The sequence below is a fragment of the Schistocerca piceifrons genome, chromosome 6 (assembly GCF_021461385.2).
Source record: "Schistocerca piceifrons isolate TAMUIC-IGC-003096 chromosome 6, iqSchPice1.1, whole genome shotgun sequence".
NCBI lineage: Eukaryota > Metazoa > Arthropoda > Insecta > Orthoptera > Acrididae > Schistocerca > Schistocerca piceifrons.
Window position 1 is genome coordinate 96,106,348 of NC_060143.1, and position 24,620 is coordinate 96,130,967.

General features: G+C 43.0%; 1 long non-coding RNA gene across 1 annotated transcript in view; it reads left to right on the forward strand.

Moving 5' to 3' along the window:
* Positions 1–24,620, forward strand: part of LOC124802425 — a 45,290-nt gene that overhangs the window by 17,442 nt on the left and 3,228 nt on the right. The window contains exons 2-3 of the long non-coding RNA XR_007017119.1: positions 8,126–8,186; positions 10,212–10,271. This is a non-coding gene — a long non-coding RNA (uncharacterized LOC124802425). The remainder of the gene's footprint in view (positions 1–8,125; positions 8,187–10,211; positions 10,272–24,620) is intronic.

Consider the following 24,620-nt stretch of genomic DNA (forward strand, 5'->3'; position numbering starts at 1 on the left):
ATTTCATGTGTATTTTTCTTTCGTTTCGTTTTGCTTACATTGAGTAACAACTTCACGTTAGAATTTGTTGCTATTTAGGGAGCACTAAGAAGCGAAGATGAAGCCGGAGTTGCCACTTACATACCAAGGAATACAAGTGCAAGAACATCTTATATCGGTTAAATACCACCTTTTCAGAGTGTAATAAAGTCTAATGAAGACCAAATGCGGTTCGCTTTATCCTAAAGCATCTTTAGTGGTCATTTTTTTTTTCGTTTTTTTGTTTCTTGTTTCATTCTTCCACACATATGTGGCAAATTTTAGCACACAGCACTTTTCTAACACTAAATATATTCACGTTTTTGTAGGTGAAAGTGCTGTGTGCTAATATCTACCACATGTTTGTAGAGGAATGACATAAGAAAAAAAAGATGACGACTGCTAGATGCTTTAATATAGAGCAAAACGCGTTGGTCTTAATTAGAATTTACTACAGTCGCAAAAGACGGCATTTAACCAATGTAACTTGTATAAAAGTGACTGCGGAAAAAGGGCCGAAAAACAGAGAAGACAACATGCATAAAAACATGGACGCCCTCAGATTTTGCCCTGATTAGCACTATGACACTTGTGCTGTAGATGTAGAAATTCATGACAAATTAACAGTAATGGTCAGGATGTAGTGGGCTCAGTCTGGGGATTTAAAGTTATTTATCAAACAAATACACGCATTACTAAAAGTTTTAACTTCTAAACAGAATGACGTAATATTAAGTATACTTTTATCTTAAATGTTATTATTCTACAGCTCTGCTCAAGTCCCTTGTCATTTCACGTAATCAACCTTTCCCTCAAACAATTTAAATTAACAGTTACGGAAATTAGCAGTGCAACTACTGGTAACATTTTCATATACACAACGAGATTGCAAAGCATTGTTTAAATACTTAGTTAAATTATAGTGAAATGACACTGAAGATTAATAAATGAAAAGTCTTATCACGCTGAAAAGATATACACAACTCACCTCGCGTCAATGAAAAACGGAATGTATTCTGGAATGCAATCGACAGCTCCCAAGGAAAACAAGTTTAATAAATTGCAATTCCAGTTTTTTATTTTCATTTATTTACTTATTTTAAAAGTATTAGTGGAGATACGGAGAGCAACTACCACTGCTGCTAAACATAACAATTCATTTTCCATAGCAGATCTTCACGACACAGAATGCTTGTAATACCGATCGTTCGTGTGTAGCGGATTCGGATATACCGACCGATTGCAGGGAAGTATGAACAGCGATGCATCTCTCGTGTGTGTCGGACGCTGTAGAGCTCCATAATGGAGATTATTTGTTTAAAAGAGGCAATTCGACACGCCACTGCTCTTTGGTTGTGCGCCAGTGCTTTGACGAAAACTCCAGTGAACGTACGACTCTTAACTTCACACCCCACATCATTTGACGCTAATCCAGTCGAATATTTAGGGGATTTTAATGTGGGATGGGCCCACGGTTCCCCTTCACGACGCCTGCGAGGGATACTTCCATTGAGGTGTCTGGTTGCCTGTGGAAGAATGGGGCAGCCTATTCTGCCTCAACAGCCGGGTGGTGGTGATCAGTTCCACGTCGGTGTCTAGAGTGAAGTCGAGGTTCTAAATCATCTCAGCGGTGTCTCGTTGGGTTCAGTTCGGGTCAATGGGCAGGCCAGTCCATTTCGGGAATATATTCTCCAGAAACCACAGCATAAAAGATGCTGCTTTATGACAGGGTGTGTTGTCATGATGAGACAGTCGCCGTCTCCTAACGGTCCCACTACTGATCGCGGAACGCAGAGCTGTGAAACGTGCCTTCATATCCTTCCGCATTTAGCGTTTCCTTGAGTGCAGTAAGGGGACCACAATCCGACCACGAAAATTACCGACATACGGCAATACTACCCCATCCGTATTTCAATGTCGGTACTACAGGTGATTGCAGGTGACTTCATCCAGGCTTTCGAAAACTCAAACACTTCCATCGGATTGCCACAAGCTATGGCATAATTAATCACTCCAAACCAGTAGTTTCCGGTCATCCGCTGCCCGGTCATGCCGCTCCTTACAGCACCTCATGCCATGTGAGGGCTTTGAGGAACTGTTGGACCATCGGCCCCGTTCGTCATAACCCCCTACGCACAGTCACTGTGGTACCTTGGCTGCTGGTACAGCCGCCTCCCGCAAAGTTGGACGATCCCTGTCCGTCAGAACACGGGGAACGCCTGATCTCTGGTTAGAAGTCGCTCATACTCCGTGTTTGCACCTCAGACTCATGATACCGACCCGCGACTGTTCCAGATTTATAAGGCTTAAGATATCCCCGATTGATTTGTTACTCAGATGATTCCCGATGCCCACCTGCTTCGCTGCCGACAACACAACACTGCCCGCCTCCTACTACACCTTTTGTACTGATTGACGATCCGATTTGTACTGATTGACGATCTTTTACAGAAGCTCGAAATTTAGCGCTGACTTCAATGCGAGATGCCTATAACAGTTTCCACAACGAAACTTTGTCTCGAAACCTGGCAGAAAATCCAAAGAGATTTTGCTCGTATGTGAAGCATGTTAGCGGCAAGAAACAATCAATGCATTCTCTGCACGATAGCAATGGAGATACTATCGAAGACAGTGCCGCCAAAGCAGAGTTACTAGACACAGCCTTCCGAAATGCCTTCACAAAAAAAAACGAAGTAAATATTCCAGAATTCGAATCGAGAACAGCTGCCAACATGACTAACGTAGAAGTAAATGTCCTCGGAGTAGTGAAGCAACTTAAATCACTTAATAAAAGCAAGTCTTCTGGTCCAGACCTATTCCAATTAGGTTCCTTTCGGAGTATGCTGATGCATTAGCTCCATACTTAACAATCATATACAACCGTTCGCCCGACGAAAGATCCGTACCCAACGACTGGAAAGTTGCACAGGTCACACCAATATTCAAGAAAGGTAGTAGGAGTAATCCACTAAATTACAGGCCCATACCGTTAACGTCGATATGCAGCAGGATTTTAGAACATATATTGTGTTCGAACATTATGAATTACCTCGAAGAAACCGGTCTATTGACACACAGTCAACATGGGTTTAGAAAACATCGTTCTTGTGAAACACAACTAGCACTTTATTCACATGAAGTTCTGAGTGCTATTGACAAGGGATTTCAGATCGATTCCGTATTTCTGGATTTCCGGAAGGCTTTTGACATTGTACCACACAAGCGGCTCGTAGTGAAATTGCGTGCTTATGGAATATCGACTCAGTTATGTGAGTGTACCTGTGATTTCCTGTCAGAGAGGTCACAGTTGGTAGAAACTGACGGAAAGTCATCGAGTAAAACAGAAGTGATTTCTGGTGGTCCCCAAGGTAGTGTTAGAGGCCCTTTGCTGTTCCTTATCTATATAAACGATTTGGGAGACAATCTGAGCAGTCGTCTTCGGTTGTTTGCAGAAGACACTGTCGTTTATCGACTAATAATTTCATCAGAAGACCAAAACAAACTGCTAAACGATTTAGAAAAAATATCTGAATGGTGCGAAAGGTGGCAGTTGACCCTAAATTACGAAAAGTGTGAGGTCATCCACATGAGTGCTAAATGGAACTCGTTAAAATTCGGTTACACGATAAATCAGTCTAAAACTGTAAATTCAACTACATACCTAGGTATTGCAATTACGAACAACTTAAATTGGAAGGAACACACAGAAAATGTAGTGGGGAAGCCTAAGCAAAGACTGCGTTTTATTGACAGGACGCTTAGAAAATGTAACAGACCTACTAAGGAGACTGCCTACACTACGCTTGTCCGTCCTCTTTTAGAGTACTGCTGCGCGGTGTGGGAACCTTTCCAGATAGGACTGACGGAGTACATCGAAAAAGTTCAAAGAAAGGCAGCACGTTTTGTAATATCGAGAAATGTGGGAGAGAGTGTCACAGACATGATACAGGATTTCGGCTGGACATCATTAAAATAAAGGCATTTTTCGTTGCGACGGAATCTTCTCACGAAATTCCAACCACCAACTTTCTCCTCCGAATGTGAAAATATTTTGTTGACACCGACCTACATAGGGAAGAACGATCACTACAATAAAATAAGGGCCGGCCGGGGTGGCCGTGCGGTTCTAGGCGCTACAGTCTGGAACCGCGTGACCGCTACGGTCGCAGGTTCGAATCCTGCCTCGGGCATGGATGTCTGTGATTTCCTTAGATTAGTTAGGTTTAAATAGTTCTAAGCGGACTGATGACCTTAGAAGTTAAGTCCTATAGAGCTCAGAACCAGAACCAATAAAATAAGGGAAATCAGAGTTCTTACGGAAAGATATAGGTGTTCATTCTTTCCGCGCGCTATACGAGATTGGAATGACAGAGAATTGTGCAGGTAGTTTGATTAACCCTCTGTCAGGCACTTAAATGTGATTTGCAGAGTATCCATGTAGATGTAGATGAAGGTCAGCTTCGCATTACACAGCGCCGTCCGGACACCTTTCATCAGCTAAAATTTGGCACACACAATCAGAGCGAAAAGTATCCTCCGCAGTTACTGAAACCGGTACGTCTCTGGCACTGCCCACCTCTGATCAGATTGGAGGAATCACTCTTGGCGGCTGGGACCGCCTGCGACCGCTCCACGCGCCACCAGCTCTTCGTCCGCGTATCGACCGCAGCGCGGCGCCGCGGCGCACTTTTGCATTTTATGGCGCCACGAATCTGGGCCGCGTCACGGGTCCGTCCCACAGCGATGTGTAGCAAACGTATCTCACCACACAGCGTGTATACTCAAACATATGTTACTACACTACTGGCCATTAAAATTGCTACACCACGTAGATGACGTGCCACAGACGTGAAATTTAAACGTGAGGAAGAACATGCTGTGATATGCAAATGAATAGCTTCTCAGAGCATTCGCCGGTGGCGAAACCTACAACGTGCTGACACGAGGAACGCTTCCAACCGATTTCTCGTACACAAACAGCAGTTGACCGGCGTTGCCTGCTCAAACGTTGTTGTGATGCCTCGTGTAAGGAGGAGAAATGCGTACCATCACGTTTCCGACTTTGATAAAGGTCGGATTGTAGCCTAACGCGATTGCGGTTTATCGAATCGCGACACTGCTGCTCGCGTTGTTCGAGATCCAATGACTGTTAGCAGAATATTGAACCGGTGGGTTCAGGAGGGTAATACGGAACGCCGTGCTGGATCCCAACGGCCTCGTATCACTAGCAGTCGAGATGACAGGCATCTTACCCGCATGGCTCTAACGGATCGCGCAGTCACGTCTCGATCCCTGAGTCAACAGATGTGGACGTTTGCAAGACAACAACCACCTGCACGAACAGTTCGACGACGTTTGCAGCAGCATGGAAGATCAGCTCGGAGACCACGACTGCGGTTACCCTTGACGCTGCATCACAGACAGGAGCGCCTGCGTCTCGGTCACCTCTTGTTCGCATTGACGGCACTTTGAACAGTGGACTTTACATATCAGATGAGTTACGACCCGTGGCTCTACCCTTCATTCGATCCCTGTGAAAACCTACATTTCAGCAGGATAATGCACTTCCGCATGTTACAGGTCCTGTACGGGCCTTTCTGGATACAGAAAATGTTCGACTGCTGCCCTGGCCAGCACATTCTCCAGATCTCTCACCAGTTGAAAACGTCTGGTCAATGGTGGCCGAACAACTGGCTCGTCACAATACGCCAGTCACTACTCTTGATGAACTGTGGTATCGTGTTGAAGCTGCATAGGCTATCCAAGCTCTGTTTGACTCATGCCCAGGCGTATCAACGCCGTTATTACGGCCAGAGATGGTTGTTCTGGGTACTGATTTCTCAGGATATATGCACCCAAATGGCGTGAAAATGTAATCACATGTCAGTTCTAGTATAATATATTTGACCAATGAATACCCGTTTATCATCTACATTTCTTCTTGGTGTAGCAATTTTAATGGCCAATAGTGTATATTCAGCGTCACCAGAAAAAGGCTTTCTATGAACAAATTCTCATTTCGACTGTCAAATTTTGCTAATACAGAAGCACAAATATTCCAAAACATTTCACTAAGGATCCACGAATGATCACGCTGCATTTTTCTTATACTGTTGTCGTTGTTGTGGTCTTCAGACCAAAGACTGGTTTTGAAGCAATTCTCTATGCTACTCTGTCCTGTGCGAGCCTTTTCATTTACTCCAACCTACATTCATTGGAATTTGCATTCGTGCCTCGGTCTACATGTGCAATTTTTACCTCCCACACTTCCCTCCAGTGCAAAACTGAAGATTCCTTGAGGTCTCAGAATGTGTCCTACCAACCGATCCTGTATCCTGTCCTTTACTAGTTAGTTAGTTGCGTGTTCCACTGATCAATCGCACGGTACGGTAACGGTAGCGGCTATGATGTGGAATGTGTCAAGTGCGGTAGCAATGCACATATGAAACAAGATTTTATATATACAATACAGAGTTAAAGATTAATATTTCTATTAATTTCCCCATTCCCTTAAATGGCATAAAATGCATATACTACATTTATAGGTTTATTTATTCCTATTCAAGAATTCATCTATGGTATAGAAGGAATTGTCAAGGAGATATAATTTCAGTTTATTTCTGAAGCTATTACTGTTGTCTGTCAGACATTTTATTTCATCTGGTAATTCGTCGAAAGTTTTTATAGCAGCATATTTTTCCTCTTTCTCTGCCAAAGATAGGTTGAGTAAAGGATAGTGTAAGTCTTTCATTTTTCTGGTATTATAATCATGAATGGCACTGTTGTTTTTAAACTCGTCCATGTTGTTGAGAACAAATTTCATTTGTGAGTAAATGTACTGTGAGGCTGTTGTAAGAATTCCCAATCTTTTAAAAAGATGCCTACAAGATGTGCGACTATGAAGCCCACACATTATTCTAACCACTATCTTTTGAGCAGTGAATACTTTTTGCCTAAATCTTCATTTACCCCAAAATATTATTCCGTATGACATTGGAGAGTGAAAGTATGCAAAGTATGTTAAAAAGATGCCTACAAGGTGTGCGACTATGAAGCCCACACATTATTCTAACCACTTTCTTCTGAGCAGTGAATACTTTTTGCCTAAATCTTCATTTACCCCAAAATATTATTCCGTATGACATTAGAGAGTGAAAGTATGCAAAGTATGTTACCTTACTAATTTCTGTATCCTAAAAATTGGCAATTATTCTGATTGCAAAAGTTGCTGAACCTAGTCGCTTTAGAAGATCCAATTAAGATTCTCATCTATATGTGCACCCGAAAACTTAGGATGCTCTACCCTGTCAACTGACTTCTATTGTTGTGTTATATTTATTGAAGAAACTGTACATTTTGCAGCAGAAAATTGGATGTACTGTGTTTTTTCAAAGTTTAGAGCAAGCCCATTTGCAGAAAACCAATTAATGACTTTTCCAAAAACCTTATTTGTATCATTTTCAATTGGAGTTTCTTTTACTGGATTAATAATGATGCTTGTATCATCAGCAAACAGTGTCAGTTCAGCTTCCTGTTTCAGATAGGAAGGAAGGACGTTCACATATATCAAGAACAGAAGTGGACGCATGACTGAAACCTGTGTAACACCTAAAGTAATTTCACCCCAGTTAGATGAAGTGGCAACTAAAACTCTGCTACAACCGTATCTCACTCCATTCTCAACTACCACTTCACCGTCATGCCCTTCGACTGGTTTCTGTACATCTGTAAATAATCTTTCTGTCCCCTTATTTTAGTGTTTTAATCCTGCTACCTTCAGAATTTCAAAGACTTCCATTCCAGTCAACATTGTCAAAAGCCTTCTGTAAGTCTGCAAATACTATAAACGTAGGTCTGACATCCTCTAGCCTTTCTTCAGAGATAAGTCGTAGGGTTAGTTCCTACTTTTCTTCGGAACCCAAACTCATCATCACCATCTCTGCTCCTACCAGTTTTTTCCATTCTTCTGTAAATAATTAGTGACAGTATTTTGCAAGCATGACTTATTTCGCTGGTAGTTCGGTAATAGTCACATCTGTCAGCGCCTGCCATCATTGGAACGGAAATACGCTGTATAAAAAATGACTTTTAACAACCCCTGTTTCAGGATGATCAGCGGCCCAGAGGTTCCCCACCGTGGGGCAGCGACAACACTTCCTACCAACACGGTACGTGGCCTGTCTGCTCTGCTTTCTGCGTCACTGTATGGTGTACGCTACTGCCGCACGGAAGCACTCTTATCTCAACGTGAAACGCTCTATTGACACACAATACCTAATTTCTCTATATGCAAAATACTTTTTTCTGTCTTTAAAGTTACTCCATATACTTTGCATCATATTAACTAATGTTTCCGACGCTTCTTGGTAGAGTAACATAGTTCCGCATCCCTTAACGATTAACTGAAACATGACCGAATGAATAAATACAGAGCAACCAGTTGTGTTTGTCTCTGGTGTGGAAGTGTGTGCGTGGTAGGATTGAAATGGCACACAAATCAAATCATACGAGTAGATAGCTAACCATACGTACCTTAAAAAAAAAGACAAAGTGATATTCGCAACAGCCTAAATGTACTCCACACAGTAAATAAAGGTAGTAGACCTTATATGCCAGAACAGTTAGAAATACTGCTACACAAAGGAATACTTTCTCAAGACATGTTAAATGAATATAGCTTAACAGTTACAGTTTTTCGGCAATTTTGAAAGTTTATTTTTCCTACAGAAATAAGTATTTAATACTTACAACCATAACAAAGGGTCACATCTGATACGTACACAAACTAATATTCTACAAATGATATCTATACATAAATAATAACGTTACACTTCTCTATCATTTAAGAGCCCCCATTGCTCTAAATGCATCGTGCACTGAAATATAAATTACGATTTGTGACTGAAGGCGATTAGTTTTTTATTTTACGAAATAATATAGTCACGGAAAAACTACTGACAACAATGGATAAAAAAATTTAAAAATGGAGAAAAGACGGTATTAATTATGATAAATGCATGTTCGTGGTGATTTCTACACAGTGCAGACAACTTTCTCCTTAAGCCTAAAGATTCAGATGAGGAGAACGAATTACGTATCAACGCTGGTCACTTTCTTGACGGGAAATGAGGTGCTCAAACACATAGTGGGACACATAGTTGTATGTGCCTATTTCCCATTAGTAACCACAAGCAAATGCTCGCCCACTGAATTTAATATATAGTTGAGCACAATTTTGTGACTGTAAAGCTGAAAGTATTTACAGAGAAGAGTTTCGGAAAGGCCTCACTATAAAAAGAACAAATTTTTCGCCTTGAATAAGAGGCTTAATTTTAGTAAATAGTGTTTGATCTTGTCGAAGAAACTTCATAAATAGGCACCTATTAACTAGCCCGTGAAATTTATTCGAAGAATCTAGTGCAGAGTGCACTGGTGAAATAGTAAAACACCCTTGTCAAACACGTGTTCAAGCAATGAGGCCAAATGATTTAAAAACAATAGCTCGCTTCTGTCGATGAATTATGGAGTACAATATTACGCGTGTGTAGCCCACTCAGTTGCGTGAAAAGGCACGTATAATTGGGTCACGTGTTAATTAATGACTATTGTTGCCAAAAACCATCTGATTGTGTAGGGCTTATAATTGTTACAGATAATTATTACAACTAAATATAGGAACAATGGCTTTACTTCAAAACCTTGTACGGACTACGTACCCTAGTCCGGAAAAATTCTAAGTAAGGAGCTTGTAAATGTTTACATGTGGGCCTCGCTACTGAACGAAAGTGGAACTGTACAGTGAGAAAATAAAAGATGGAAATACCTAAAAGTGTATGAAACGGTGAACTACAGAGAGAAGTCAAAATGACAAAAAAGTGAGGAATTATCAGAAGGCGAGGAAAGCCATCTATGGAAAACCATTATCAGAAGCAGGGACAGATCTGTAGAACAGTATTTCTCAGGCAAGCATACATGGATAATAATCAGTCATTAGGGGAAGCAGTACATCTGATGAATTGGATGGTAAGACGTAGCATGTACAGGTTACAACTGCAATTTATTTGTTATTACGGCGGGGATAGGAAGAAATGGAGACGTCATCGAATACTATAAAAGAATCGTGATGACGCCGCCATTCTTTGTGAGCGATACTTCGACTGTCTGATGACCTCTGTACATCTCTGTTCTGACAGGTCAGCTGCGGCCGCTGTACTTGAGGATCAGCAACACACCCCCTGACGTCAAACATGCAGGTATGCTTCATACCACAGTTAACAGCAGTGCATTTCAACCAAAAGGCTGTTTAAGATTATATTCTTTTGCTTTCCCATCTAATATAATATTTTTTCGGTTAATTTACAAACAGGAACGTGGTAAGTGTGGTCACAAAATTGAGGAGAAACTATTTTCCAACAGGACAGTGTGGAAGGGTAATGTTTGATTCATACGTGCAGGAGTCGCCAGGCAAAGCAGTTTTAAATTCGAACCTTTTAGTCCTTGAAATGTCTCATATGTTCCCATTTAGTACTACAAATATTTTTGGAAATTTGTGGTAATGTACTACGGGAATAAGCTGCTGAGGTCATCGGTCCCTAGGCTTACACACTACTTAATGTAACTTAAACGAACTTACGCTAAGGGCAACACACACACACCCAAGCCCCAAGGAGGACTCGAGCCTCCGACAGAAGGATCCGCGCGAACCGTGACAAGACACTACAAATATGGAAACAAGATGTGTGGGTAGAGTGAGGTTTGTCTAAAGTAGGAGCGTTTATCGGAGAGTTCCTCGTCCAGGTGCCGAACGTCCAAGGGATGTCGACCGGCCACCCTGTCACCCTGTGCTGTCACGCGGACGCTGTGTGGAGGGGTACGTGGTCAGCCGGCTTTCCAGAGCACGGAGCCGCCTCTTGTTAAGCAGCTCCTCAGCTGGCACCACGGGGCTGAGTGTAGCCCGTGCTGTTCCCCCACCGAGGAAAAACCCCTGCCAGTGCCGGGAACCCAGTCCGAGTCCTCCGCATGGCAGCCATCTGCGCTGACCGCTCGGTTACGAAGGCGGACGAACGGGTTTATGTGTACGTGCACGGTACTGCCCGAGCTGTAAACGTTCTTGAAGCTACGGGTGTAAACGGTACTGGACAGCTATGGAGTTGCTTCGAAGGCTTTCCCGGCGTAATAATTGATAATATTCTTCTCGGGTATGCAGCCGGATCATAACGTCTTCATGACACAATATTTCCGCGGTCCATCTGGCCGCCATCTTGAGGTGAGAGTGCTGGTGCACGAACTCGCAGTTCCGGCGAGTTCGCAGTTCCGGCGAGTTCGCAGTTCCGGCGAGTTCGTGCACCAGCACTCTCACCTCAAGATGGCGGCCAGATGGACCGCGGAAATATTGTGTCATGAAGACGTTATGATCCGGCGAGTTCGTGCACCAGCACTCTCACCTCAAGATGGCGGCCAGATGGACCGCGGAAATATTGTGTCATGAAGACGTTATGATCCGGCGAGTTCGTGCACCAGCACTCTCACCTCAAGATGGCGGCCAGATGGACCGCGGAAATATTGTGTCATGAAGACGTTATGATCCGGCGAGTTCGTGCACCAGCACTCTCACCTCAAGATGGCGGCCAGATGGACCGCAGAAATATTGTGTCATGAAGACGTTATGATCCGGCGAGTTCGTGCACCAGCACTCTCACCTCAAGATGGCGGCCAGATGGACCGCGGAAATATTGTGTCATGAAGACGTTATGATCCTGCGAGTTCGTGCACCAGCACTCTCACCTCAAGATGGCGGCCAGATGGACCGCGGAAATATTGTGTCATGAAGACGTTATGATCCGGCGAGTTCGTGCACCAGCACTCTCACCTCAAGATGGCGGCCAGATGGACCGCGGAAATATTGTGTCATGAAGACGTTATGATCCGGCTGCATACCCGAGAAGAATATTATCAGCTATGGAGTTGCGAAGCGATGCGTGTGGAAGCAATGACTTCACCGAACCGTAGGAAATCCAGTGTTCGTTAAGTCGTTGCCATTTTAGAAGCTGACGTTAACTCAGAAGACGGCAGCCTAGTTGTCGTTTCGTGTCAAGAGACAAGTAGAAGCTTGTAACGGACTCAATCTTACTGTTGGCGATCGTACTTAGCAACCTGTTGTTGGCATCTAACAAGACAGAAATTGCTTGTTGTTGTTGTACGATAGTGTCAAGTCAGCTGTCGACTTGATTTGCAGAATGATTTCGTTTGGACGGCTGTTTAAAGCTGCGTTAGGGATGTTGTTGTTGTTGTGGTCTTCAGTCGTGAGACTGGTTTGATGCAGCTCTCCATGCTATTCTATCCTGTGCAAGCTTCTTCATCTCACAGTACCTACTACAACCTACATCCTTCTGAATCTGCTTAGTGTATTCATCTCTTGGTCTCCCTCTACGATTTTTACCCTCCACGCTGCCCTCCAGTACTAAATTGGTGATCCCTTGATGTCTCAGAACATGTCCTACCAACCGATTCCTTCTTCTAGTCAAGTTGTGCCACAAATTTTTCTTCTCCCCAATTCCATTCAATACCTCCTCATTAGTTATGTGATCTACCCATCTAATCTTCAGCATTCTTCTGTAGCACCACATTTCGAAAGCTTCTATTCTCTTCTTGTCCAAACTATTTGTCGTCCATTTTTCACTTCCGTACATGGCTACACTCCATACAAATACTTTCAGAAACGACTTCATGACACTTAAACTTATACTCGATGTTAACAAATTTCTCTTCTTCAGAAACGCTTTCCTTGCCATTACCAGTCTACATTTTATATCTTCTCTACTTCGACCATCATAATTTTGCTCCCCAAATACCATAACTCCTTTACTACTCTAAGTGTCTCATTTCCAGCCGCGCGTAATTAGCCGAGCGGTCTAAGGCGCTACAGTCATGGACTGTGCGGCTGATCCCGGCGGAGGTTCGAGTCCTTCCTCGGGCATGGGTGTGTGTGTTTGTCCTTAGGATAATTTAGGTTAAGTAGTATGTAAACTTAGGGACTGATGACCTTAGCAGTTGAGTCCCATAAGATTTCACACACAATTGAACATTTGTCGCGTTTCCTAATTCCCTCAGCATCACCCGACTTAATTCGACTACATTCCATTATCCTCGTTTTGCTTCTGTTGATGTTCATCTTATATCCTCCTTTCAAGACACTGTCCGTTCCGTTCAACTGCTCTTCCAAGTCCTTTGCTGTCTCTGACAGAATTACAATGTCATCGGCGAACATCAAAATTTTTATTTATTCTCCATGGATCTTAATACCTACTCCGAATTTTCCTTTTGTTTCCTTTACTGCTTACTCAATATACAGATTGAATAAAATCGGGGATAGGCTACAGCCCTGTCTCACTCCCTTCCCAACCATTGCTTCCCTTTCATGTCCCTCGACTCTTATAACTGCCGTCTGGTTTCTGTACAAATGGATGGTTAGGGATGTTTCGCTCAAATTATTCGTGTCATCACAACATCCTCTGCGCTACCTGTATGCGAGTTTTTCTCATCTTCTAAATGAAGCCTGGTGGAACTCAGAAGGGCTCGTATAGGCTGCTGGTTGTTAAGTTTTTACATACGCAGTGCGCCCGTAGTAACAGTAAATGGTATATGTAATCTAATTACGAACAGTTATACGAGATGCGACACAACTTTCAGGGATGGCGATTACGACTGCGGCCATGCTGAGGCGTTAGGCGTGAGGTTGGCTTTTAATACACAGCGGCAAGAAGTAAAACCTACAACAGGAATGTGTTAATTAGGTACTATGACTGTCAGAATCATTTTACCTAGCTGATTGCCTTCACTAAAGGTTTCAGATGTCGTTTCTCTGGTCGTCAACCGGACGCCTATTTTTAAACCCTCAAACCATAGCTCTGCAGTTGCTTTTAAGTGTTAAGTTCCTAAGGGATCAAACAGCTGAGGTCATCGGTCACTAGGCTTACACGCTACTTAGTCTAACTTAAACTAACTTACGCTAAGAGCAACAGGCACACCCATGCCCGAGGGAGGACTCGAAGCTCCGACCTTGCGAACCGTGGCAAGGCGCCTAGACCGCGCGGCTCTCCCACGCGGCTGCAGTCGTATTACAATGGTAACTTAAAAGACCTCAGACCTGTTCTTATGAAAGTATTTTAAACTTTTCTCACTCCATGTATATAAAAATAAAAATAAACAGCTATCACCATTATTACCACACAGTCGACTCAATTTCAACAATTCAAAAAGTACGCCCTGTTGTCAATACAAAAATACGCCATCATACACAACACCTGATGTTTCAAAACCGGGTAATTTATTTACGTAGTGATACTATTTTTACAATATTTAACTATTCATTTTCTATACAAAAAATTACAATTTTATTAGCCTTATACAACATGACTGAGGGAATTTTCATTATAAAGAGCTGACAGTATTATTACTGCTCAGAAGAATTTATATATTTCCCCACTTACATTTAATAGAATGAATACATAGCACAACTACTGTGCACCTCATGTCACACTAGCTTTTTTTTAATAGCTCAATAGATTGCGATATATTGCCGTTTCTGTTCAAGCTAATCGATATCCTCTTACTTACTGCTACATGTTTCTTCTGCACTGCCATCCCAGTATTGTAAATGACACTGGTCTGAAATAAAATGGTCGATCTATGCAAATGCGCCATCGGCGTCGTATTTGTCCCTTCTCATGAAAAGAGACAACCCACAAGTGCTGCATAAGAGACGCATAGATCACAAGTCCACCCAAGCCGAGCACAAATTCAAATGGCTCTGAGCACTATGGGACTTAACTTCCGAGGTCATCAGTCCCCTAGAACTTACAACTACTTAAACCTAACTAAACTAAGGACATCACACACATCCATGCCCGAGGCACGATTCGAACCTGCGACCGTAGCGGTCGCGCGGTTCCAGACTGTATTGCCTAGAGCCGCTCGACCACTTCGGCCGGCAGCCGAGCACAAATCCACAGTTAGTGAGCAGCGACTGTGTCATGGCCTAAAAGACATGGTGAATTGTACGGATGGTGACATTTTTTTCTGTATTCCCTAAAAGCTAAATGTGCGGCGATGGATGCCCGTCCGTACTAGTGAGCTGTGCTGGAAGCTTGTCCTTCGCTAGCAGCCCGCGCGCGTCCTCAGAACGGTATTGACCACAGGGCGGTGAACGCAGGCACCGGGTTCAATAAACCGCAGTGCAACGACCCCTACATCGTAAAATATCATTTCTATCGACTGAGTGTCATTCTCCTTGAAGTGACTAAACAGAACGTTGCGGTTCCGGAAAAAAATACTCGTTAATTCCAGGTAACATTAGTTGAGTTCCATCCCGTTGTCCGTTCGTGGCCAAAGGCAGTACATGTTGACAGATAAATGACTTATTTTATTCCTAAATTAATAATTTTAGACATTTATTTTATCTGTTTATTTTAGTTCCTTCAGGATCTTTCTTAGAACTAAGCAGGAAGCCATAGAGATTCTCTTACAGTTATTGGAGACCGGACGAAAATTAGTTAAGAAATAATAACAATAACATTAATGGTAATGATTAGTCTGTTTCACGTATCTAGTGTTCTTATCAAATGGGAATAATAAATCATGAAAATTACGCGTGTCAGCTGTAGCGATAGAAACAAATTGGAGAATAAGCTAACGGTCCCGATAGGAGCGGTAAACAATAGTGACTATTCAGAGGAGGAGATACGGAAAAGCATTTGAGATAGAAGAAAAAACAAAGGTAAAGAGGTAGGGGCGTGAATAACTGGGAGAGTGTAGACTTTAGGACAGAGATACCGATTCGCTGTCAGTGAGGAAAAATACAGCTTAGATATTTCGAAATGAAAGCTTTTACTTACACACAGACACACACATTTCCATCTCTATCGCAAAAACTAAAATGTTGACCTTTTCGATGACTTATGCGCCATCAGCTGACATAAAACGCCTGGTTACGAACAGCACGTCAGTGTGACCTGCTTATCTGATGAAGCATCTGAAACTGGTTATCTCTTAATAAAAAATACGTTGCGTTCGAGTCGTAATACTAACAGTATTCCAACTGCTACATCTCAGTAGAGATCTGACTATTTCATAATATGAGTGCGTGTGTGTGTGTGTGTGTGTGTGTGTGTGTGTGTGTGTGTGTGTGTGTGTGTGTGTGTGTGTCTGTGTGTGTTATGACACTGCAGCCATTCACCAACCAAATAAGTTTCCCCGTAATGCACGTAAAATGCAAAACCAAGCTGTCTTGAAGAGAACCACACGTACAAGGTATGTCCGCTGTCAATGGCGCAGGCTCCCTTCGAGTGTAGTCGAAGCATCCAGGTCTCGTTTCTCGGCAATGACGGAATTGACGTTTTCCTCACTTTTCCTCTCACCAATATACAGGTCTTTTCTCCTGTTTCGTGTCTTTTTTATAGTCTCTTTCCCGTTATCATAACATTTTTCCCCGGGTAACTTCTTACTAAATCAATTAAACTAATATACGTACGTCATTATCAAATTGTTTGTCACTTTTCACAGTATTTGGACAAGAATTTGTCTCATTAAATTAAATTTAATCGCAGTTTTTAATGAGTTGTGCTTCTCAAAAAATGGCTCTGAGCACTATGGGACTTAGCATCTATAGTCATCAGTCCCCTAGAACTTAGAACTACTTAAACCTAACTAACCTAAGGACATCACACAACACCCAGTCATCACGAGGCAGAGAAAATCCCTGACCCCGCCGGGAATCGAACCCGGGAACCCGGGCGTGGGAAGCGAGAACGCTACCGCACGACCACGAGCTGCGGACTTGTGCTTCTCCTCGAGTTTTCTGCCCGGTTTCAGAAACATCAATTATGAAAATAAAGGCGGCCGAAGTGGCCGTGCGGTTAAAGGCGCTGCAGTCTGGAACCGCAAGACCGCTACGGTCGCAGGTTCGAATCCTGCCTTGGGCATGGCTGTTTGTGATGTCCTTAGGTTAGTTAGGTTTAACTAGTTCTAAGTTCTAGGGGACTAATGACCTCAGCAGTTGAGTCCCATAGTGCTCAGAGCCATTTTTATGAAAATAAAAGCGTGCGTTGTCCGAGATCCTAAAATAAAGTGACGAGATATCGTTAGAAATGAAGAAGAAAAACATGAAGGGGAAGAAATCTCTCGAGGAGCGATTGCCTAACCGAATATGCACTAAAACAGCCAGAAGTAATTGTGTACTGTAACATGTATGGGTGGAAATATCGTCACTTGATGGGACCGGGCAGAGAAAGGTTTAAAAATAGGCGTCTGGTTGACGACCAGAGAAACGACATCTTAAATTTTTACTGAAGGCAGTCAGCTAGGTAAAAATATTTTGACGGTCACAGTAGTCTCTTTCAGAGCATTTTTGTTTACCATTATCATCATTTGTCATACATTAGGGAACCATTTTAACCACTGTAGGCTGTCAGTTTTATTACTTTAATGCACCATACATATAAATTAAACCAGTGGCCAGTTTTGGCGTTAGGCCATTATCAAATGTGTGATATCGGTGATATGTGTGTCGCATTTAAAAATGTGTCTTGCATATTATGTACGGACGGACCGTAACTCCACACACATATCCCGCACCTTTACTGTCCAGTAAGCCCGCTGTTAGTAAAGTTTTTGCCTACATTAAAGTTGTTCCTGTACGTTGACGGATTTGTGCAAGAGTGTTGCGCGGACCCTCCCGCCAGAGGTTCGAGTCCTTCCTCGGGCATGGCTGTGTGTTTTATTCTTAGCATAAGTTAGCTTAAATAGTGTGTAAGCCTACGGACCGATGACCTCAGCAGTTTGGTCCCTTAGGAATTCACACACATCTGAACGTTTTTTGCAAGAGTGTATCTGTAACACTCGAGATGTATACAGGGCGGTCCATTGATAGTGACCAGGCCAAATATCTCACGAAATAAGCATCAAACGAAAAAACTACAAAGAACGAAACTAGCCTAGCTTGAAGGGGGAAACCAGACGGCGCTATGGTTAGCCCGCTAGATGGCGCTGCCATAGGTCAAACGGATATCAGTTGTGTTTTTTTTAAATAGGAACTCCCATTTTTATTACATATTCGTGTAGTATGTAAAGAAATATGAATGTTTTAGTTGGACCATTTTTTTTTCTCTTTGTGATCGATGGCGCTGTAATAATCACAAACGTATAAGTACATGGTATCACGTAACATTCCGTCAGTGCGGACGGTATTTGCTTCGTGATACATTACCCGTGTTAAAATGGACCGTTTACCAATTGCGGAAAAGGTCGATATCGTGTTGATGTATGGCTATTGTGATCAAAATGCCCAACGGGCGTGTGCTATGTATGCTGCTCGGTATCCTGGACGACATCATCCAAGTGTCCGGACCGTTCGCCGGATAGTTACATTATTTAAGGAGACAGGAAGTGTTCAGCCACATGTGAAACGTCAACCACGACCTGCAACAAATGATGAAGCCCAAGTAGATGTTTTAGCTCCTGTCGCGGCTAATCCGCACATCAGTAGCAGACAAATTGCGCGAGAATCGGGAATCTCAAAAACGTCGGTGTTGAGAATGCTACATCAACATCGACTGCACCCGTACCATTATTCTACGTACCAGGAATTGCATGGCGACGACTTTGAACGTCGTGTACAGTTCTGCCACTGGGCACAAGAGAAACATCTACATCTACATCTATACTCCGCGAGCCACCTTACGGTGTGTGGCGGAGGGTACTTATTGTACCACTATCTGATCCCCCCTTCCCTGTTCCATTCACGAATTGTGCGTGGGAAGAACGACTGCTTGTAAGTCTCCGTATTTGCTCTAATTTCTCGGATCTTTTCGTTGTGATCATTACGCGAGATATTGTGGGCGGTAGTAATATGTTGCCCATCTCTTCCCGGAATGTGCTCTCTCGTAATTTCGATAATAAACCTCTCCGTATTGCGTAACGCCTTTCTTGAAGTGTCCGCCACTGGAGCTTGTTCAGCATCTCCGTAACGCTCTCGCGCTGACTAAATGTCCCCATGACGAATCGCGCTGCTTTTCGCTGGATCATGTCTATCTCTTCTATTAATCCAACCTGGTAAGGGTCCCATACTGATGAGCAATACTCAAGAATCGGACGAACAAGCGTTTTGTAAGCTACTTCTTTCGTCGATGAGTCACATTTTCTTAGAATTCTTCCTATGAATCTCAACCTGGCGCCTGCTTTTCCCACTATTTGTTTTATGTGATCATTCCACTTCAGATCGCTCCGGATAGTAACTCCTAAGTATTTTACGGTCGTTACCGCTTCCAATGATTTACCACCTATGGCATAATCGTACTGGAATGGATTTCTGCCCCTATATATGCGCATTATATTACATTTATCTACGTTTAGGGAAAGCTGCCAGCTGTCGCACCATGCATTAATCCTCTGCAGGTCCTCCTGGAGTACGTACGAGTCTTCTGATGTTGCTACTTTCTTGTAGACAACCGTGTCATCTGCAAATAGCCTCACGGAGCTACCGATGTTGTCAACTAAGTCATTTATGTATATTGTAAACAATAAAGGTCCTATCACGCTTCCCTGCGGTACTCCCGAAATTACCTCTACATCTGCAGATTTTGAACCGTTAAGAATGACATGTTGTGTTCTTTCTTCTAGGAAATCCTGAATCCAATCACAAACCTGGTCCGATATTCCGTAAGCTCGTATTTTTTTCACTAAACGTAAGTGCGGAACCGTATCAAATGCCTTCCTGAAGTCCAGGAATACGGCATCAATCTGCTCGCCAGTGTCTACGGCACTGTGAATTTCTTGGGCAAATAGGGCGAGCTGAGTTTCACATGATCTCTGTTTGCGGAATCCATGTTGGTTATGATGAAGGAGATTTGTATTATCTAAGAACGTCATAATACGAGAACACAAAACATGTTCCATTATTCTACAACAGATTGACGTAAGCGAAATAGGCCTATAATTATTCGCATCTGATTTATGACCCTTCTTGAAAATGGGAACGACCTGCGCTTTCTTCCAGTCGCTAGGTACTTTACGTTCTTCCAGCGATCTACGATAAATTGCTGATAGAAAGGGGGCAAGTTCTTTAGCATAATCACTGTAGAATCTTAAGGGTATCTCGTCTGGTCCGGATGCTTTTCCGCTACTAAGTGATAGCAGTTGTTTTTCAATTCCGATATCGTTTATTTCAATATTTTCCATTTTGGCGTCCGTGCGACGGCTGAAGTCAGGGACCGTGTTACGATTTTCCGCAGTGAAACAGTTTCGGAACACTGAATTCAGTATTTCTGCCTTTCTTCGGTCGTCCTCTGTTTCGGTGCCAGCGTGGTCAACGAGTGACTGAATAGGGGATTTAGATCCGCTTACCGATTTTACATATGACCAAAACTTTTTAGGGTTCTTGTTTAGATTGTTTGCCAATGTTTTATGTTCGAATTCGTTGAATGCTTCTCTCATTGTTCTCTTTACGCTCTTTTTCGCTTCGTTCAGCTTTTCCTTATCAGCTATGATTCGACTACTCTTAAACCTATGATGAAGCTTTCTTTGTTTCCGTAGTACCTTTCGTACATGATTGTTATACCACGGTGGATCTTTCCCCTCGCTTTGGACCTTAGTCGGTACGAACTTATCTAAGGCGTACTGGACGATGTTTCTGAATTTTTTCCATTTTTGTTTGATGGTGGTCACTCAGATATTCTGCGATTTGTGCCCTATCACTCTTGTTAAGCAAATATATTTTCCTTCCTTTCTTGGCATTTCTTATTACACTTGTAGTCATTGATGCAACCACTGACTTATGATCACTGATACCCTCTTCTACATTCACGGAGTCGAAAAGTTCCGGTCTATTTGTTGCTATGAGGTCTAAGACGTTAGCTTCACGAGTTGGTTCTCTAACTATCTGCTCGAAGTAATTCTCGGACAAGGCAGTCAGGATAATGTCACAAGAGTCTCTGTCCCTGGCTCCAGTTCTGATTGTGTGACTATCCCATTCTATACCTGGTAGATTGAAGTCTCCCCCTATTACAATAGTATGATCACGAAACTTCTTCACGACGTTCTGCAGGTTCTCTCTGAGGCGCTCAACTACTACGGTTGCTGATGCAGGTGGTCTATAGAAGCATCCGACTATCATATCTGACCCACCTTTGATACTTAACTTAACCCAGATTATTTCACATTCGCATTCGCTAATAACTTCACTGGATATTATTGAATTCTTTACTGCTATAAATACTCCTCCACCATTGGCGTTTATCCTATCCTTGCGGTATATATTCCATTCTGTGTCTAGGATTTCGTTACTGTTCACTTCCGGTTTTAACCAACTTTCCGTTCCTAATACTATATGCGCACTATTTCCTTCAATAAGAGATACTAATTCAGGAACCTTGCCCTGGATACTCCTGCAGTTTACCAATATTACGTTAACTTTTCCTGTTTTTGGTCTCTGAGGACGGACGTTCTTTATCAACGATGATAATGTCCTCTCTGGTAAGCCGTCAGGTATTTTATCGTTTCGCCCAAGGGGGGGTCCCTCTAACCTAAAAAACCCCCGTGTGCACGCCACACGTACTCTGCTACCCTAGTAGCTGCTTCCGGTGTGTAGTGCACGCCTGACCTGTCTAGGGGGGCCCTACAGTTCTCCACCCAATAACGGAGGTCGATGAATTTGCAACCATTATAGTCGCAGAGTCGTCTGAGCCTCTGGTTTAGACCCTCCACACGGCTCCAAACCAGAGGACCGCGATCGACTCTGGGCACTATGCTGCAGATATTAAGCTCAGCTTGCACTCCGCGTGCGATGACAGATTTTTTTCACGCGTTCTATTTAGCGACGAAGCGTCATTCACCAACAGCGGTAACGTAAACCGGCATAATATGCACTATTGGGCAACGAAAAATCCACTATGGCTGCGACAAGTGGAACATCAGCGACCTTGGCGGGTTAATGTATGGTGCGGCATTATGGGAGGAAGAATAATTGGCCCCCATTTTATCGATGGCTATCCCTTATGGGGCAATGCATTTCCATCTACTTGGGGTCTTCTCATAGACCAGTTTTTTGCAGACCATGACTTGTGCCTTCTTAATGATGGCTCCCCTACTCCTGATTTCCTACGTAATGTTCTACAAATGTTACTACAAGATGTTTCACTGCATGACACAATGGCGATGTAGTTCGAACATGATGGATGTCCGGCACATAGCATATTTCATGACAGGTGGATTGGTCGTCGTAGCACCATACCTCGGCCCGCACGTTCACCGGATCTGACTTCGGATTTCTTTCTGTGGGGAAAGCTGAAGGATATTTGCTATCGTGATCCACCGACAACGCCTGACAACTTGCATTGGTTCAAATGGTTCAAATGGCTCTGAGCACTATGGGACTTAACTTCTGAGGTCATCAGTCCCCTAGAACTTAGAACTACTTAAACCTTACTAACCTAAGGACAACACACACATCCATGCCCGAGGCAGGATTCGAACCTGAAGCGCCTAGAACCGCACGGCCACGTCGGCCGGCACAATATGCGTCAGCGCTTTGTCAATGCATGTGTGAACATTACGAAAGTCGAACTACTCGCTGTTGAGAGGAATGTCGTTATATGTATTGCCAAATGCATTGAGGTTGACGGACATCATTTTGAGCATTTATTGCATTAATGTGGTATTTACAGGTAATCACGCTGTAAGAGCATGCGTTCTCAGAAATGATAACCTCACAAAGGTACATGTATCACATTGGAACAACCGAAATAAAATGTTCAAACGTACCTACGTTCTGTATTTTAATTTAAAAAAACCTACCTGTTAACAACTGTTCGTCTAAAATTGTGAGCCATACGTTTGTGACTATTACAGCGCCATCCATCACAAAGCGAAACAAGTGGTCCAACTAAAACATTCATATCTCTTTACGTACTACACGAATATGTAATAAAAAATGGGGGTTCCTATTTTAAAAAAACGCGGTTGATATCCGTTTGACCTATGGCAGCGCCATCTAGTGGGCCAACCATAGCGCCATCTGGTTTCCCCCTTTGTTGTGTACATAGTTCCGCGTAGTCAGCGCGTACACAACTTTCCCAATAGAGCGCGCCCCGCTAAGCACAACAGCGCAGGCGCAGCGCTCGTCCGTCTCCGCACTACGAGATGGCGCTGTCTTAGAGACGGACCAAATTCTGCTTCCGCCGATCCGAATATTAATATGTCACGCAGCTAATGAGATTACTGCTAACGTAGAATCTTTTCTCCTCGCGGCTCACAATCACGCAGTGATACCCGAACGCGCGAGGTATTACAACGAGAGTACAGACCTCCGATTAGTCAGTCTGCCTTAGTCTGCCTTAATCTGTAGTCAAGTTTCAGTCTGTGCCTAATAAGATTACCATATTCCTATACTCAGCCATGAAGAGAAATGTATAGACACTTTGTCAAGTATCAGAGATATGTGAGAATAAGATTAACGTACCAAAACCAAAGGAACTTCAGATTGTCAATTGTAAACAGCATCCAGAATCAAGTTACGTAAGATCTATGATTTTTATTCTTTTAATAAATGTGTGTGAAAATTAATCAAGTTCTGTTTAAAGTTGGTCACTGTCAATCTGCTACTTTAAGCGTGCAAGTGGCATTTTTATCGTCTGACCTAACGGCAAAAGATAAACATGCCAAGATAAGACCACTAGACGTATTGCTGACACTCGCCTACTTCGTTAGAGTGACAAGTCAAATAATCTGATAGTGTGTGTACCGAAGGTCTTAACAGTACGCACACCACACCCTTCAAGCTAGACAAGTTTCGTTCTTTGTAGTTTTTTCGTTTGACGCTTATTACGTGAGATATTTGGCCTGGTCACGATCAATAGACCACCCTGTATAAGTGGGAACGGGTCTGTCGCCCCATAACGCGCAACAAACATTTTGAGGTGTGACAAACGCATCGCCGGTATCACACAGTTGATAAGGCCGAACCTAGACTGTAATGTCATTTTATACGCATTGCGCATTAAAGGAAAAAATCTGACAGCCTACAATGGTTAAAATGGCTGTGGATCCACACTCGGAGAAATTACACATTAAAGAGTTTTCCTTTACCTCTTGACATCAGAGTTTTGTCCACTCTGTTATTATCTAACATGTAAATATGATAATGATCCCTTCTTCAGTCATCCAAGTGTTCGCATCAGCGCCTTCTTCAATAAAGCTTCATTAGTGGGCTTAACTATAATCTCACACGTATTGACTAGTAGAGTAATATGCATCAGTATTTGTGCAAATTGCAGCACTAACTTCTCTGACATAATTTTGGAATTTATGAGATATTTTATCTGCATGTTTTGAACCAGAGTTACAGAATAATTGTATTTTGTTTCTAGAATAACGCATTTGTCGTGGTGCTCCTGTTTCATGGGAAGTTTCGTCACCAGACGTGACACCAATGGGCTTATTCTTCTGGCGGTGTGCGAAGGGCCTAGCTAAGTCCAGTCGATATTCACATGGGTTTAGCTACCAGGATTGCCGCCAAGGAAGTAGATCGCCCAACTCCCAGGTCTCTAAGACAG